This window comes from Mytilus californianus, unplaced genomic scaffold (genome assembly GCF_021869535.1).
Source record: "Mytilus californianus isolate M0D057914Y unplaced genomic scaffold, xbMytCali1.0.p SCAF_2, whole genome shotgun sequence".
NCBI lineage: Eukaryota > Metazoa > Mollusca > Bivalvia > Mytilida > Mytilidae > Mytilus > Mytilus californianus.
In genome coordinates this window covers 105,222,899-105,235,092 of record NW_026262668.1, presented here as the reverse complement: position 1 = coordinate 105,235,092, position 12,194 = coordinate 105,222,899, and positions in this window count along the sequence as shown.

Genomic DNA, 12,194 nt, shown 5'->3' with positions numbered 1-12,194 from the left:
TGCAATTCGTATTAAAATTTACGTTCGGACGTAAAACGTTTCGATGCGAGTTAAACTATGAACACAGCATAAGAATTGAACGTAGAACTGATTATAAATATTTTAAAGAAGTGTGTTTGAGCTAACATAGCGATAGGGGGGGTTCCGATTTTTTCATCATCAATTTTACTCTTTACAGTCAAATTTGATTTTGAATAATAAAAGAATGTTTTATAAAATTGGATTTTAAAAGTTTTTCTCTTGAGTGTACCACATGAAGGTTGTTCCAGGAACACATATCGTACTACACACTGAAATCGGTATCGCATCGCTGGACTGTACCACAACCAACGGAATGAATGGAAAACAACTGTGATATTCCTGACTTGGTACAGGCATTTTCCGAAGAAAATGGTGGATTATACTTAGCTAAACCTCCTACTTGTTTTACAGATATTTATAGTTCCGTTTTAATGACAAAATTGGGTAAGCAACCAACCAGTAGAACCAACAGCCTGATAATGATAGAGCAATAAAATAAAGGCCAATATGACATACAACAACCAACGATTACACTGAATTACTGGATCCTGACAGAGAATGTAGAAAAATGAATGTATGGGACACTTCTATCCTATTGGATATTGGGATAAATTAGCATTAATAAGCTATACATCCATTTACAGTAACAAGAAGTGGTCTGGGTTAATGAGATAACTTATAATTGCTTACATCTATGATGTTAAGTCTCGCGTTGTCTTATCGACAATCATCCGTATTTTTATACTCTTGTCTATTTCACAGAAAAATGTTTTTTTTTCTTTTTGTTATACAGAAGAAAATCGTCGTACAGGAGCAGCTAACAAATTCCTTACCCCATCCTTTTCATATATTTTGAACCATACCCTATCATATAATTTATTTACATAAAAATAGACTTTTAGTTATATTACGCTATTTAAAGGACAATAAAAGCAGGTCTATCAAATTGCTGATGCATTTAAGATTTATCTTTAAAAATACATTTTTTGGTATACATTTCAGATACTTATAATCAGATGATATACTAATAGTAATCAACATTCTTATCACAATATTAATCTTTTCTAAACCTTATCATTTATAATGAAGCTTGAAAAAGTGCCCTATGCCAGCGGCACATCCCTACCACTCCACATTGTTAGTGGCTGCCAAAGAACTGCCATCGCATGTTTATGAACGTCAATATGTTAAAAGCTTGACGTGTAATACTACGTATTATACAGATTGGAAGAAACGGTCTATTTGAAAGAAGTTTTATTTATATAAATTTTACATCAATTAAAATTACAAATACTGATCAATACATATTCTTTCAATGTCCTCTGCTGCTATCTGCTATTGCAATCTATGCATCTCGTATATTTTCTGCTGTCTGGATTAAGAACCAATTCTATTGGACTTGTAGAATAGAGAGACAAGATTCTTCACCACCAAATACATAAATGTGAAAATGTCTTGGTGTTAATGATATTGTGTCATTCACCTCCAATCTTTCAATAATTGATGTCGAGGTGGTTTGGTAATAGCCTGGCATAGACGAGAACGCATCCGCTATTATGAGGTTGTTCTTTAGGATATTGAAAGAATGTCTGGTGGTGTTTGTTTGAATGAATACGGTGATTAGATAAAACCCAGCTTTTTCGGCGGTAAATATTCCACCCTTTTCCAGTGATGTTGTGTTGCTAATGCCATGTACAGTTTTAATGTTTTTGAATGGTATTGCTTGTCCATGAGACACATTAGCATTCATTGAACATGCAGTTAAAACGGCTGAAATAACAAACGCACATTTGTTGACGTGTTGTTAAATGTAAAATATATGGCATGTTGAAGAAAGATTGAGAAAATATGATGTGGTGTATTACGTCAATGAGATATGCAAACCGAGCAACAACACATTATAACCAGAGAAGACTACAGGTCAACATACAGCCCTCAAAATTAGACTAGTGCTTTTATCATATGACAAGCTGTAAATAGTCCCGAGTCGAGACAAACTGCAATAACAATTCACAGAGAATATCAACGCCAGCACCCAATTCTTTTCTGGCCAAGGATCAGTTACCATTCATCGGTATTTCATTCAATGGCGACGGCATACATTAATTACCAAACTGTTGTGAACATCAGTCAAATGTATCGATTTTATTTGTAAAATTCAGCATAGTTTGCTTCGGTTAATCAGCTATTATAACGGGAGAGATTGTTCTTGATTTTCATATGACGATGACATACTCTTTAAATCAGTTTAATAGAGGTCTGGAGCTGGCATGTCAGTAACTGCTAGTAGTCTGTTAATTTAATGTTGATCATTGTCTTTTTGCTTAGTTTCTTCTGTTACCTATTCTAACATCGAACTCGGACTTCTTTTAACTGAGTTTTACTGTGCGTATTGCTGTGTGTTTGTTTATTTTACATTGGCTAAAGGTATAGGGAGAGGGTTGAGATCTCAAAAAACATGTTTAACCCCCCCGCCACATTTTTGCGCCTGTCCCAAGTCAGGAATCTCCGGCCTTGTTAATTTTGTATGGTTTTTTAATTTTTGTTCATGTATATGTTTCGTAGTTTAGTGTGACGTCCATTTTCTCTGAACAACACATTTTTGTTTAGGGCCAGCTAAAGCCCGCCTCCGGGTGCGGGATTTTCTCGCTGTGTTGAAGACCCATTGGTGGCCTTGAGTTTGGTGGAGTTGTTGTCTCTTTGACACATTCCACGTTTCCATTCTCAATTTTATTATGAAAAGAATACCTTTCTGATTTTATGGCGACTTAGAATTTGGAAAAAATTACAGTTTCAGACAAAACAATAGCTAATTTTGCCTTAAAAAGTAGTTTTTTTTTTACAACGATGTTAATGTAAATAACTATCATTTTGTGTAAAGTTGTTGCTTATATTAAATTTTAACTAAACATATATGGAAAAATTGGTTATTTTATATGACATGTATTACATGTGACATTTCTGCTCTTTTAAAAGTGAATATTTTATCAATAAAATTGATAGGATTTTTAAAGAATAGAAGAATTTAAGTATTTTTGTAATTTCAGGGGGAAAATAGTTGTTCTTTTCGTAAGTATTCACCCAATAATTCCAAAGACACCCCAGTTCAATACCTTTTTGTGTAGTTTGTTCCAATTTCAGAGTAATATTACTTTGGTTTGACTGTAAATTGAGTATTCTTTTATCAACTTTGTCGTCTGTTTCCTTTGCTAAAACAAATAATATATAAAATATGGTAATTATGCTCAGTTTGAATCTTACTATCGACAAAAAATAGAACAAAAAGAATTACATTTAAAAATAACAAAGTTTTATTTTTGGGCCTGTCAATTTAAATCATTATTTTTTAATTTTTAAAACGGCATATCAAAACATATTTATGCACATTTATGGCTATACAATCTGTCGATACCTGTATCTTGGCATTGCACAAGGTTATGTTTTTCTCTGACTGTTAATGACGTCTTTACACTAAATCATGTGGATGTTGTATGTGTACTGATTAATATTTTAGTCTTAGATGCATGATTTTTATTAGTTGTTACATGTATTGGCTTTGAACTAGCTGTCAGTAACTGCGAGTACTCTCAGATCTGTACTTAGTGTCTTTTTTGTTGTGGGGATGTATCATAAATGTGCTGCCACGTCCGGTCTGTGTTTTTGTTAGTTGTTTTTCTGCTTTGTGTTCAGCCCTTTTCAACTAGTTTTCATGGTTTGTTCTTATGTTGTACTGTTCCAGGTTAGGAAGAGGCTTTTGCGCCAGTAAACTAGTTTAACCCCGCCACATGCCTTATGTGCCTATCCCAAGTCAGGAGCCTGTAATTCAGTGATTGTCGTTTGTTGCTTTATATCATATTTGTTTTTCGTTCACTCGTTCTGTACATAAATCAGGCCGTTAGTTTTCTCGTTTGAAATGTTTTACATTTGTCATTTCGGGGCCTTTTATATATGACTGCGGTATGGTTTTGCTCATTGTTGAAGGCCGTACGGTTACCTATAGTTGTTAACTTCTATGTCGTTTGGTCTCTGGTGGAGAGTGGTCTCATTGGAATCATACCACATCTTCATAATTATATACAGAAAGTAACAAATCTTTGGATTCATTTCTATTTTTTTGGTACACATTTTCATGAATCGAGAAATTTTAAAGAATATTTGATTTTGCGGTTTTAACTAGTTCTTCTTACAAGCCTGAAGGAAATTTGATGTGTTGTTCAACTCGTTGTTGTTAAATTCGTGGTTTATATATACACATGAAACCTGTGTCACAGATGATCCCGGATATGCCCCATTTGTAGTAGCAACAACCGTTGGCTATATCACTTTCCTTTAGTTGACATATCAACAGCTATTTACTTATCATGAGCCGAAAAGGGTGTCACTATAGGTGACTGTACACTATAGTGTACTTGAACTGTCTATCTCTTCAACGCACCTGCCTGTTATCACGTCTTTCCTGTACGTTTTCTTTGGCTAAGGATTTTTTATTGCTCCTTTGATTATTTTTTCAGAAATCAATATCATTGTTGAAACCTATATCGAATAAATTTTACCTTTCTCTGATATATTGTGCACTTCTTCTACTAATGCCTTGTAAGAAGCAATATTCTGAGCTTTTTCTATTGTCTTTATATTATTTTCTAGCTTTTGATCCATTTCACTGACTAAAAGAACACAATTTGAAATTATACCTTTATATAAATTATATTACTTGTCTATATCTATATTTGTGATACTATAGTAAGGATTCTTTTTTTTTGTCAAGATAGTTTAATATTACGTGTTAAAACATTGAACACCTTTCATCAGTACACCACACAAACGGTCATCGTTAAAAAAAAGAAGCAGAAAGTATCTTTTCCATGCGTAATAATGCAATATTATTTGAAAAAGGTAGGCAAAACACTAAATGAATTTAAGCAATGGTGTATATATGTAAAACACTCTTTGCATTTGTACTTTTTTAATGCCCAGATGTACGTTTTTTTTTGTGTGGGGATTATTCAGACAACAATTTAATGTTCACAAAGTTTGAATGAAAATTTCATTCAAATACCCTCGATATTGGAGTTGAAATGAAAAAGAGAAATAAAAGTAAAGATCTTGTTCAAATTTACTTTTTCATACAAAAAATGTACTAGTATTTAGAAATAAGCCTTACATGTTATAACGCTATGCATGATTGAACATTATGTATACCTTGTTCAAAACAGTGGCTGATGTTTTGTTCTAGGTTGGAATATGTAATATTCTGTTGCTCTGCGAGTCTTAACGTTTTGCTTTCCAGTTTTCTGTCTGAAACATGAAGGTTGTATGCCAAAGTCATTTTAAATCTCTAGCTATAGATAGAATAAAATGTTAAAACAGATGTAATCTCCTGGACTCCAAACAGAGTGGTATAATCGAAACACACGAATCAATTATAATATTATAAATAAAATGCTCCGCTGGGGCGCAGCTTGATACGACCGCAGAGGTCGAACCCTGAACAGTTGGGGCAAGTATGGACACAACATTCAAGCTTGATACAGCACCGAATTTGGATTGTAATTAAATATTTGACACAGCATAGGTTTCTGACACAGAATGAATGTGGTCTAACAACTTAAATTTTTTTAATTTACCTATTCAAACCATATCATTATTAGTTGCTTTTATATATAAATCAGAAATAACCAATTTAAAATGGAAAATTTTAAAGAAAAAAAAGGAAAAAAAAAATCCCCCCCCCAAATATTTTGAACCCCCTTATGATTCATCACCCCCAAACTCAATCCCAGCCTTCCCTTTGTGGTATGGTACCTTGCAGTACAATTTCAGAGAGATCCATACACTTGAACACAAGTTATTGTCTGAAACTAGAAAAATGCTTGTTTTTGGCCCCAAATTCCTAAACGTTTAGGGCAATTACCCCCAAACTCAAACCCAGCTTTCCCTTTGTGATATGGAACCTTGCAGTACAATTTCATAAAGATCCATACACTTACACACAAGTTGTTGTCCTGAAACTAGAAAAATTCTTGTTTTTTTGCCCCTTTATGGCCCCTAATTCCTAAAATTTTGAGGTAATTACCCCCAAAATCAATCCCAGCCTTCCCTTTTTGATATGGTACCTTGCAGTACAATTTCAGAGAGACCAATACACTTGAACACAAGTTATTGTCTGGAAACTAGAAAAATGCTTATTTTTGGCCCCTTTTTGGCCCCTTATTCCTAAACGTTTTGGGCAATTACCCCCAAACTCAATTCCAGCTTTCCCTTTGTGATATGAAACCTTGTAGTACAATTTCATAAAGATCCATACACTTACACACAAGTTATTGTCATGAAACTAGAAAAATGCTTGTTTTTTGCCCCTTTTTGGCCCCTAATTCCTAAATTTGGAGGCAATTACCCCCAAAATCAATCTCAGCATTCCCTTTGTGATATGGAACCTTGTGGTACAATGTCAGAGAGATCCATCCACTAACACACAAGTTATGTCTGGAAGTTACAAAAATGCTTATTTTTGGCCCCTTATTCCTTAACTGTTGGTACCATAACCCCCAAAATCAATCCCCGCCTTTCTTTTGTGGTAGTGAACCTTATGGTAAAATTTCATAGAGATCCATTCACTTAAACTAAAGTTAGAGTGCGAAAACCAATGTGTCTTCGGACGACGACGACGACGACGACGACGACGTCATACCAATATACGACCACAAAATTTTTTTGCGGTCGTATAAAAATATATCAAAAAGCTGGCATGGTCCAATGACATATACTTTTTCCTCACACAAAAACATGAGCTATTATAGTTGTCATATTTGTCAAGATATTAACCAAAAACTGTGAAATTTGATTAAAAAAAAATACATTTTAGGGGCAGCTACTCCAAATTGGTTTTCCAGTTTCGCTACAAATTCATGGAAGATAGAATAATAGAACTTGACTTGCTAATCATTGTCAATTTTTTTGCTACCTGCGTTGGTTTGATAAACAAGCCTAAAACTGCAATTTACCAATAATTCTTTTCTTTTAGCAATAGTGGCTATGTTTGTGGCTTTGTATGAAATCCCCGGATACGATTTTAAAAAAAAATCCCTACGGAATATTCAGGTAGAGTTTTAATATTTATCCCGGGGCCAGTAGTTTTAAAATTGCAATAGCCAACATGGCCTTTCGAACCACGTGAGCTAATACTAGACAATAAGATAGTAAATGTATGTTTGAATTGGTCATGATGAGAGTTAGGGAGCTACCATTTGATTTTTATAGGGGGGGACGGCTAGGATGAAATTTGAAAAAAAAGGCAGGACAGGAGTTTTGAGTAAAAAAAAGGCAGGATGAGCAACTTTACAACAACAAAAAAAGGCAGGATGACAATTTATGTTAAAAAAGTCAGGATAAACTAATTTAAAAAGGCAGAACCGAATAGAGTGAAAAATAAAGTCAGAACAGAGATTAAACTTTTAAAAAAAATGCAGGACAAAATTTTTCATCCTTTTGTTCGCTAAAATATTAATTTTGAAATTATCTTATGCTTTTACCTGTTTTCTGAATCATGTCTAAAAGTGCTAGAAAATCTTGACCCCTTGCGTTGATTTCGTTCTCCATAGAGGCAAGCTTGTAATTAATGCCCTGTGTTGCTTTTTCCAAGTGTTTGGTGTCATTGCATAGCATTGATACATTTTCCAGCCATTTCTGTAAGATCACTATATCTTTTTCCATTTGACTTCGTTTTGCATCTATTACTGCTTTGTTTTGTTCTGCCGCATTTCTGTACTTGTTCAGTGAGGTGGTATTGATACTTAGAACATTAAATTCCCCTTTTAGCTTCATTATTTCGCTTAGAAGAATCCCATTTGTCCGTTTTTGGTTTACTGATTCGTTTCTAAACATTTGAACGTGTTCATACAATTCAGTTTGAAATGAATCAAAACTCACATTTAAACTTTGAATGGTAGAGGTTAGTACTTTGAACTTGTTTTCAAGAAATGTATTGTTCTCTGCTATTTCTGCACTGTCGTTCTTGAATTTCTGTTTCAGATCACTTAGATCTTTAGATAAGGTTATATGACTGCTGTTCAAATTTCTGGAAATGTTTGCTAATGTTTTAAGTTTTGTTTTAATCAAATAAAGGCTAGAACTATTCAACACATCAAATTGTTGTCTTAGAAGATCTAGTTCAGTTGTCATCAGTTCTTGTTTACTGTTGATATTCGAAATGGTCTTGTTTTCTGTCCAAATTAAATCATAAGAATTGTTCATATGAACGACATCTTGTCTCAGCTCGTCAACTTCATACTTATATTCTTCATTTAGATTTTCAATTTCTTTTTTAACATCTGTTAATTCTGTCGTAGCCGCTTTGCAAGTCTTTGTCATATTAGTAAATTGCTCTTTTAATACCTTCGTTTCGTTAACAAATTTGTTACTAAGCTTTTCCAAATCTAATTTAAATGACCGGTATGTATTGTTCAAATTTTGATCGAAAGCTAGCATTTTTTGTGAGAATAATTTTTCGAACTCTTCATGTACGACCTTCGTAGGATTTTCGAAATGCAGTTTGTTCTCAATTGTTGGTACATACGATGAATCTATTTTTTCAGCACTGATTGATGATGTCGGAACATTACTCTGGCTGCTAAATGTTGTTGTTGGCACATTATTTTTACCACTGACTGCCATCGGTCCATTTCTCGTTGAAGTCTTGTCATCAACCAAAAACCCATTACACGCAACCAGAGTAGCAAAAAATGTCACAGTTATACTTCCAGACATGATTTCTTAGCAGATACCTTAAAATCGTTTAAACATGCATATATATATGTATCAGAAATCCCGGAAGACCAATGAGGAATTGAATATACATGTACTTCCTTTTAGATATAACAAGGGTGTGATTCGGTTCTTATCTACTCAATGCACAGAGGAATGGCATGACAATCATAATCCATAAATAGTTTGTTTTATCCAAAAATCAACAATACTTATCTGAAAAGCTTTTATAACTTCAGAAAATAACCTTACTATTACATGTATATTTATTTGAAATTTACAAGACGTAAAGAACAATCCTTTCGTATTCTGACATGTGAATCTCATAGTATTAACAGAAGCAGGCGAACAATTGATTCCTTTCAATAACTGTAGCTTTATTAGTTTTTGATGCATCCGTGTCAGTGTAAACATTTTCATGTTAAGAATTGTGTTATTGTATAATATATGTTCGTTTTTGCGTTTGCGTCTTAAAAACTCTTTAGTGTCTCGCGCATGTTAAAAGTTGGTCACTGGTGGACCCAACAATGTATCATTTTAAACAAACCTTTTATTTCTAACATAGGAAATGCTGAAATACTTATATAATGGTATTGTTTTTAAGAACAACAACATTTATTTTACAAAATCAGATTATTTTCATCAAGAAATATAGGGTTTTAATGGAGCCATAGGGTTTACACTTTGTATTGCCATAATGATATAATTCCGTCTTCGATATAGGAAAAGCTTAAAAGGTGTATACAACTACTTCTACTTGATTATACTGAATACTTCGTGCATGTATTTATTTTTAGGATTGTCATGAAATTCCTCTGTGTATTGAATATAAGGTCAAAATATGCAACATCCTTGTTATGTCTAAAAGGAAGTTTATTAAGCTCTTCATTGGTCTGTTAGATTTGCTCATGTATATAACATCCCAGGACAAAACTATAAAGATGGGAGGTTAATTGAAATACTATTCTTAATTTTATTTGAGAAACTTCTACAGAAACAAAAACAAAAAACATAACATTATATGCCACGATGAACCTAAAGTTGAACGATTGATAATTTGTCATGGTTTTTATCAATACCTGATCATAAAATAAGCTGGTGTCTTCATTTTGTGCTTAACTAGAAGATGCCCACGAAATCGCGGTATAATTGGGCAAGTGTTGAAACAAAGAGTGTCAAGGGTGCCTGTGTTTACACATAAAAAGGGGGAGGGGTCCGGACGTCGGGTGCCCGTGTTTACACATAAAAAGGGGGAGGGGTCCGGACGTCGGGTGCCTGTGTTTATGTGAGCCAAAATTTGTTCCTGTGAAAAAAGTTCCAGTGGAACTTATATCACAGGAAATATGTTCTGGGAGAACTTTTTTCACAGATGATTTCTATATAATTTGTTCCATCTCTATAAAATAAGTTCCTAACTTTACCTGGTGAAATAAGTACCGGTTTGGTGAAATTTGTTCCTTACCTGGTGAAATAAGTTCCGGGTTTTATGAGATTTGTTCCTTATCTGGTGAAATAAGTTCTGGTTTGTGAGATTTGTTCCTTACCTGGTGAAATAAGTTCCTTGTCTGTGAAATATGTTCCACTGGTTAAACAAGTTATCTTATATACTGAGCATTTGTCATCAGTGAGTTTAAAGTTATCATTCAAGTGCATTATAAAAATAAGTATTATATCAATAATAAAAAAAGTAAAAAGTGTAAAGCATCCAATTCGGATCCTGTGGAGTATAGCAAATGTTTAATTATATACTCAGTAAAAAATATCAAAATGACACTTTTCAGCCAGAAAAGAGTAGAATAAGAAAAATAAATCATTCAGAAAAAAAGTATAGTTAAAGATGAACATATGTACTTATTTGAAAAGGACAAAGTAACTGATCAGTTATATCAAAAGACATGTAGAATCAAAAGACACACTCTTTTGAAACTGTGCTATGACCTAATTACATGTATGACTAGAACACGGGCCATGACAGTTAACAAAAACCAAGGAGGAATACCACATAAAACATAAATACAAATTATGATACATTACCATCGCTTTTATTTCTTATCTTTATCCTTTAGTTACAGTCATGCCTTCAATTGCAAATGTATTCCATGCAAGCACACTCAGTACAGCACTCAGCTTGCATTATAATTTAAATGTATCAAGAAAATGTTTCGCTTGCAATTTGTTGCAAAGGTACTTATTTTCTGTGAAAATAGGTTTGAGCGGAACTTATTCGTTGATTTCTATGAAATATGTACACGTTCGTTTAAAACAAATATCACAGGAACTTATTTAACTTTTTCAAACTCTTAATATTAATTGGAACAAAATTCATGGAGCTATGATTTTTGTTCCGGAACTTATTTCACATTTGGTCATAAAATTAGTTCCGGAACAAATTTTACAGTGCTGGAACATATTTTCTGTGATATAAAGTCCGGTGGAACATATTTCCTATGGACTTTGTTCCGGCGGAACAAATGTCACGCCGGAACAAATTTTTTGTTACATTTACACATAAAAAGGGGGGAGGATCACTTCGACACGTTCAACGCCCATTTCACTTTTGGACAGTTCTGCACCGGAGTAAAAAGGGTGGATGTCGTTTAATTTAGCAAAATGATGCACTTACAATACAATACAGGATCCTTATAGGCTTAACTGTCCTATTTTCTATCCTTCTTCTTTATTTCACTTCGATTTCGCGGGCAGTACGTCGACTGAGCATGCGCGAAAGCGTATAAGACACGGCCCCATGATCGATCACGGTCTCCGAATTTGGATATTTTCTCAAAAATTGACGTTTTTTGTGGAAAAAAGACTGTTTCAAAGACAAATTTAGGAAGTACAAAACACTACATTTATACGTCATACCACAAATATTTCCGACTTTGTATGGTTTGAGAGGAGTTGCGGCTCAATGAAATCGGTCTCTTCCTTTAGTAGTATAGATGATCGCTTTGTTTGCACTCTGGTTTTGTCTGTTATGTAATGTAGTAATGTACAATGTATGATGGTTAACGATTTCAATTAATCTTTTCGTTTTTTGCTTCATTCGAATGTAAACTGTTGAAGAGGCAGTGACAGGGGCGTAGCTGCCGTTTGCCACTTTAGGCACGTGCCTACACATAATATTTTTCACAAATAATAAAAAAAAAAATAATGACAACGTTATCTGTAGATGCACGTGAAGTCGTCAAAACTCATTAATTATCAACTGTCATTTGTACATTAGTCTATCATCCTTAGTGAATGGAGTAGTATTGGATAGAATTGTATGTACATTATTTTTTTTGTTATTAGTTGTTGTTGGCTTTCAACTAGCTTCCACTTGGTCTTCATCCGACCTACAATAAACCCCTTGCCAAAGTGGGCGTCAGTTTGGCTGTACGGGATGTATAAATACACAGTCACGTCTGGTC